Source organism: Trichoplax adhaerens, genomic scaffold (genome assembly GCF_000150275.1).
Source record: "Trichoplax adhaerens TRIADscaffold_11 genomic scaffold, whole genome shotgun sequence".
NCBI classification, from domain to species: Eukaryota; Metazoa; Placozoa; class Uniplacotomia; order Trichoplacea; family Trichoplacidae; genus Trichoplax; species Trichoplax adhaerens.
Genome location: NW_002060953.1, coordinates 1,297,120 through 1,305,294, shown reverse-complemented (window position 1 = coordinate 1,305,294; position 8,175 = coordinate 1,297,120).

Sequence of the window (8,175 nt, the reverse complement as noted above, 5' to 3'; positions counted from 1 at the left end):
TTTTCTATATTAAATTAAACTATCAACAATTTATGTTCACACAAAATAAATCATGGGAAAAGCATGACTTCATTATAACTTAAACAACAATGTTAGCAAAACTTCTACGAATAATAAATACTGGTAGAACTACTGTCCCAACCAATCAAACCATCAATTAATGAGGTAACCCTTGATCATCCTAGACTTTTCTCGTCTTCTCTAACTTCAACTGCCCTCAATTACCGAACTGCGCCACCTTTCATTTGCTACGCAGAGCAGTTAGTGGTGTTAGACTATCTGTCACGGTTGTGAATCTACCGTGATGAATGATATCTTACTTAATTTAGACATGTAAATGCATCACGATAAGATAGTTTTTAATTTGGATATGTGCATGATCTATTTTAGGACTTGATATAGCCGATACAAACTTGTTCCTAATACAGGTTAAATTATATATATAAACTAACAGAGGTGACAATATAAACGTTTTGCTAATGTGATATATACCGATCACGAAATTCCAAATTTTAGAAAAATAAGGGCTTTATTGAATCTTATACAAAGATTTACTACACACAGCTCTACTCTAGTCGAATGCTACTACTAAAGACTTCTACAACGAACTAACAGAATAATCTAAAGTTGCATACTTTTATACTTTTCGTAGCATTTGCAGCTACAATCCGCATGGCAACCTTTTACCTTATTTTAAACTTAGTTAAATTATTCTTAGTAAGACTGTTCTACTGCGGACCATCATTAATCCAATATGGATACGACTACAGTATTTACGTAGACATTATTCACACCAGCCAAAGTACAATGAATTAACTATATTCTAATATATGATTTACAGTTCTATTTTTACCTACAGCCTTATTAGTAACTCAACAGCTTACTGTATATAGTCATCTGTACTCTAGTATAGAGTCTATACCACTACAGTCTATAGTTTTAGCTACCAAACATCTCTTAGGATAAATATCTACCGTACATTATACTACACATGGCTAACAGTCTACAATCACAGTTCTAAGTCACATTACAGCTAAATTGCATGGTTAATCTTTAGTCCATATCTTACCTTTCTCTTTCTGTAGTATGGCCGATAATGGTAACTGAAATTCGTAATATATTAAAAAAATAGTGTAAAGTTTCAGTTCTTAGCTGGTAACTTATTATATGTTTCGAGTTAAAATACTTTATTTGCAAATAAATATCGACACTAAAGAAACATTTCATCGAATTCTCGAGTATAGCTACACAATAATGTCAGAAAGATTAGTTTTCTCAATATTTTAAAGTCTAATTAAGGCTTTTGAAAGCCTAATCCCCACAAGTTCTAAATAAAATGACGGACAAGAAAGTGCTAAAATTAAGAGATAGGAATTCCTTGATTTTCGAAATAACCGCCACTCTTCTTGTAGTGTTTACTTCTAAATACGGTATTGTCTATTTTGAATGAAACGTTAATTTCCACTAGACTGTAACGTAAGTCTAAATCTTCTTAACTTATATTTAACAATTTACGTTATGGAAATCTCTTAGACGCCAGCTAGATTAAACCGTAGCATTAACTTTATATAGGAGTAATATATTATTATAAATCCTCCCTGTGTAGTAAAGGACTAAAAGTAGAATCCTTTGTAACTTTTGGTATAAACCTAGTATTATTTTACTATAGAAAATACCTAGAAAGTGATAGTGTCTTTAAGTTTTACCCTGCCAAATCATCATGTCGCCGTCTTTTCTTCTTCATTATTTTACAAGGTATCATATAGATTACTATACAAGTAGCCCTAGAGCAATTGCCTAATTTAAAGAAAGGGCATATGATCGTCTATTCAAATTGTAAAGGAGTTTGGCTTAGTAACAAAACCCTATCCTTAGAGAAAGGGGATTTATGACATGACGGTAAAGCACTCTAATGTAGTCTATAATCGTACAGTTACCGTACAATCTGACGCTAAAACATCAACTGTCAATACTCAGCGATACTAATGTCAGAAAAGTAGTCGTGATTGCCATATAAAGTTTTTTTGATATGCGATATAGCGATTAGTGTGATCTTTATAAAATCCGGATTTTTCGGATTCGAATTCAGGAACCGGTCGAATTTATGTCCGATATAATTTTCCTGTTTTAATTTTTGGATTTTTGTTCATGAAAAATATCGTAAGAATTGATTTTTGAAATTTGGACTTTTTGTTATGAATATAAAACTTTGGAATTTTATGACGTGACTTGAAAGTCACAATAGGAGAGTTTAGTCAGGAAAATAGAAAATAAGATGGAAATTGGCAGATGTTGTGTAGATTGTTAAGTAGTTATACTGTTGTTTTTATGACTAAATCTTGATATTTAAAGGTTGATTTTTAGACTTTTATAGTGTAATAATGATAGAAATTAAGTTAGAAGTGAAGTTTGATGTAATTTCATAATTAACTTGTTGGTTTTATAGTGTTTTGTAAGGGAATCATAGGGTAAATTGTATCTGAACTTTGAATGATTTTGTTTTCTTAAATGGTGCAAAGTAGTTTTCTAAAATGGATCTTAAGAGCTATTGGTTAGCAAATGTTTAGTTTTAAATACCTCTAACGGCTCTGCGAAACCTATGAATGATAGTGCAATTAGAAAATTTAGAGGGAGAGTAGAAGAAGATTCTTTTGAAGAACTTGTTGAATTTAAAAGGCCTTCGGGGTCGAATTGTCTTAAGTTAAAACGTTGTTCTTTTTGAAAGGTTGTTTGCTCTTTGACAGTTTTTAAGTCTGTCACTTATTTTATTAATACTTAAAATTAAGTATTTGCAAGGTTTTTCGGTTTATACTTCTCTCCATTTTTTTTTATAAATTGTTGTTCGGTTATTTCCCCAAATTTTATTTGGTGTCAAAGTTTCGTTAAGTCGATCGAAGTGGAACGAAAGTAGAATCAAAGTTTGTTAAAGTTTTGTAACTTGATCTCTACACTTTTCATTCCATTACACGTGTCTATAAGCAACTTCCTGCTGTTATGCTCTTAACACTATAAAAGCTATCTTCTTTCGCCTATCTCATTAGTTAATTCTGGTCGTTACATGGTAAGCTTACATGCTTTACCTATTCTACACTACTATAGTTATTCGACTAGTCACATTGTTACTCGCACGATAATCTTACATAAGCTCTATAAAAATTACTATTCCGTTAACTATTCTATCATACTTTATTGCGACTAATGCCGAACTCTCAACCCTCCGAAACATCACACTTATTTTACAGTTATGATAGAGGGTTCAAAGAATCAGCGGCTGCGGACTTAGTTACCGTTTACAGACAATATGCAAGGGATTTTAATAAAGGTAAATACTTTATTCTTGATAGTAATGGAGGTAGCTGTCGTGAAGTGACGTGAGAAAGTACCGCTACTACAAATAAAGCAACTTATCAAATCCGAGGCAAAAATCATCAGTATTTATAGATTTAGAGAGAGAACACATGCAGAGAACAGTATTGTAGAATTAGATACATCATATACCATAAACAGACTATATAATACTAAATGATTGTAGGAAATAGCGAAGACTGTGTGTGATATAAATAACTAAACATGACATTCTATATTTGAGCGTAGATAAAATAGTCTGTAGAGGTACCTATATTTAGAACAAAACAAAATGTCTATATTTACGAACATATCTAAAAACTATAGTGAAACTAAATTCACTTCCACAGTGTAAAAGCATCTGCAAATGTATCGTGTTTCTATGATGATATATAATAATCTGGCTCGATTTCATTACTGCAGCATTTATATCATCTTATGTAGTCAGTGTTGAGAATAAATTATACTGCACATTATATTGCATTTAAGCTTAAACTACTCATTGAGCAATTTTACAATAAACTGAAGGAATTACTGTGTAGGTGAATATGATTTACTGGTATATCAATACTAACAAATCTCGTGTCTGTGCATTCCATTTGGGTGAACTTGAATGGGTTTTAAAAATATGTAAATCGCAGATCTATGATAGGAAAATTGAACTCAATCATTGCTTACAAATATTTCAATTACCAAGGCGAGCAGCTATTTAGAATTTATATTTAATAATGAGCAAGTTTGGAATCAGAAATTATATTAACGAACTAAAGGCGATAAAAAGTCTAACCCTAACTCTGATATTAAATTTATTTGCGTTAAGAAATACGAGAGAGTTTTTAAATAATATGAACATCATGAAGTAGTTGATGATTCTTACAAATCTAGTTTAATTCTATATGTGGAATCTAAATTGCTGATGGATTATGAAACAGATTAATGCAATGCACGAAATGAAAATTCTAAGTTTGTACATTAACGCCTTCTAGCTCTTGATACTTAAAGTAAAATACCTTCCAATTTAGGGTACATAAAGTATAGTCTACAATTTGCTATTACACATTCTTTTTGTAGTATGACATTAAATTTTTATTATTGTTCGAGCTTGCTGATTCAAAAATTACTTTTATTATACGACGCTCTATGAAGATGTTTGATCTTTGTAAACTCACAATGGAGAATCTATAAACGCTATTTAGGTGCATCTCCATTAGCACGAATAATTAAAAAGCAAGTGATGAAATCTCGTAATCAATAGTTCTAACGTTACAGAATTACATATTTGCTAATAGTAGAATTTATTATTTAAAATATTGCCATAGCTACAGCATTTATATTCATTCAAAAATCAATTAATAAAAGTAGTTGTGACTTGTAAAATACAAGAAGACTTGGAATGATGAGCATTAAGTATTAAGTATTAAGTAATCTAAGGTATATAAATTTACATTAATATGTTCGATTTTATTACTATTAATTCTAAATGAATAAACAAGGTGTAATAAATTTTAAGTATCTGATTTTACTAAATAAATAGACATCTTATATTCTATACTATTGTAGATCATTTATATACTGTAAAGAATGGGGTAAAGTCAAATGAAAAAGCTAGCCGGGGCTGTTTCTCCATGAAACTACTGATGTAACTCATGTCTACTGAAATATGTGGTAGTAGTTCTTGCTAGCTATTTGATGCATTTTATAAAACTTAACTCATGCAGTATTAAAATTAGCTAACATTAATACCAACAATAAATTCGTAAACAAAAACAACTTATTTAGATAAAGATTTAAAATATACTGTCTACACCTCTAAATTATTTGTCAACATTCAATTGTAATTAACAGAGAAAGATAAAGATGATACGACTTCGACCGATAGCAAATGTATCTAATGCATTATTTACAATTAATTAGAGCCCTAAGTTAGTCTACAAAGTTTCATCGTTAAAAAATGCACATTAACGGTTCACACAATTTCTTCCATCTTTTTCATCTGTAGAAGAGACGAGCAAAGAATTGACTAAAATAGGTTAATTGCATCCTTTTTTTTTAAAGTAGTACAAATTTACTACTACAAATTTAGTATCATTTAATGCATTCTTAGAGTTTGGAAAAGAGAATTTACCGTCTCTTTTGAGTATAATCGTCAATAAAATAAAGCTAGTCTTATTTATAGCAGACGAAAAAGTTTTCGTATATTACATATATGCATATTCACTTCTTAAAATGATCAATAAATTTTTCATGAACTTATAAACTATACTTCATTTAGCTAATAGTTATATTCTGTAAAGTATGACAATCAAATTTGTTATTGATGAATTGGCGATTGAACTAAGCGTAAACTTAATCGTTGTAAATTCATCGATGAAGCTCTTTCATATCGATTCTTAGGAGGACTTCTAGTTTCTTCATGACCATAAATCCAAGATTTTAATCTATAAAAGAGAGCATCACGAATACTTTCGACGAAATAAGCATATAGTAATGGATTAATAGCTGGGTAAGCAAAAGCAATGTAACGGCTAAACTGCGCGAAATAGTACAATGGCAATGACATCAATTTTACTGAATGCAGTCTTACTATTAAGAATAGTAATAGATAAGGCAACATCATACATAAAAATACTAATGTTAAAGTAGCCATTTGTATTGATGCATACATTGTTTTTCTTCTTATGATGCTGTACTGCGCAGGAGAGATTGAAGCATTTGTTTGATTGATTTTGCGCTTTCGCATATATATTACATAAAATATGTAGGCGTAAAATGTCACAATGACAGTAATTGGAAAGAAGATACACCCGAAAAATAGTAAATATAAAAAAATTTCTTCTGCGGTAGTATCGCTAGAGTATAGAATGCAATCACTTATTTGCAATGGGCGAAATGTCAAGACAGGTACTATAGCAACCAACAAGGAAGAGGTCCAAATCATTCCAATGGCGATAAGATAATGATGTTGACTTAAAGTAGTTTTATAAAGTACTGGCCAGTTGACAGCGATTAAACGATCAAAACATATTAAACACTGATGTAAATTGTAATTAAGTAAAAATGATGATCCAAGCACTGGCAACAATGAACAAATTAATCCCCATTTTCGATAGCCAACTATTGCAAATCGTGGTAAAACATAGATTCCGCCAAAGAGAATACCAATAACAAATGAACTACCGATGATAATAGTGGTTAAATTTCGAAATATTTTTGCTTTACTTATACCAAAGAGCAACATCGAATTGGTAATAATTGACAGAATACCGATGATAAACCATAGCTCTCTGCTATCAGGTGGATAAAGTAATAATGTTGGTCTAAAGCTGGATGCATTAGTTAAATTACTTACGTTATTAATATGCATGTTGAAAATTTTAATTAAAGAACTTCAATCCGTCTTGGAAAATTATAATTATTGATTTACAGGAAGATGAATCTTGCCAGCATCTATTTGCAGATATAGACCTTTGTTGCCGAATTCGTTTTTTAAAATCATAAGTTACGTTATTACAATATGGCTTAAGATTTTTAGCTTCTTTCAGTTCTACTTGAATGGAAACGCCAGTACTCGAAGTAAAGGTTTAAGTTACTAAATGCAAAATTAGCTCTATTCAATTTCTGTAAATACAAACGTTTTATAATTATCCAGGCGTAAATTTTGTAAGTTGGAAGATATGGCAAATAGCGATTTAAAAATATGACATCGTGGTAATTCAGAAATACGAAAACTTATCACTTCGTAAATTAGTTGGTGCATTCACTAATATTAGAATGCGAAAAGTGAAAGCTTTTCGCCTCTCTACTACTTTATAATAAGACAAACACGTACATATACCTCGGCAAAAGATTACACAATATGATTATTAATTATAAAGTTTAATTAAATGCGTGAATAATGTAAAAGGTGATGGAATTAATAATAATTACAACTAATCAAGAATGCCTACATGTAGGTAAGACAATTCTTGTTACCAAGCATATGACTTTGCTTTGATCAATAAGTGCTATTGTATTTATATTTAATGAAATATGAGTTGCTGAAATTAAAAATTTTATTGACTTTAGAAATCTGCTTTCAATCCTTTCGGCAAGAAACTTATAATGCAGTTTATTTTCATACAGTAAGAATTTCGGGCATAGTATAACTTAAAAAAATGAAGACCGAGTCTGCCTAAATGATTAAAAGTCACTGTAAAAATTTCTAATAGCAGGACTATATTCAAATTTAACGTTCTTAACATTTAATAATACAGTAACTTATTATTCAAATATATTCACATTTGTTAAATGTTTCGCCTTAAAATTCTTCGTAGAGCCAATCATATCTTGAACATGCCGTTACATTCATCCTGATTACTTTATTTTTATCAGTTCTTATCGTTAATATTTGCTGTTATATTTATTTATCTTTCAATACCACAGATGTTATTAATCAAATTGCATGTAATTAATTTAAAACTTTCTTGCCGACAGTATGACATTGTTATATTTTTCTTGACAATTTTAAGTTATATTGAGTCATAGAAAATCTTTAATCTGCGTTAAAATTGGCATTGTTCATTATTAGTAAATGCACCATAATGTCGTTGAAATCCTGGAACCTACAGTAACCCATTTATTAGCAGTATATTTTAATTGTTTATCCGTTATTAGCTAGGATTTCAATGTTCTAAGGCCTTCAGTATAGCCTTTATCTCAATAATTGTGAAACCCTTAGCTGTAATATTTTATTTTAAGGCTTTAATTCTCGTTATAGATTTTATTACTTTATAAGCGGCACTCGTAAGATAAATCTCGATGATACGGCAATCTTGTAAGGCTATGTTACAT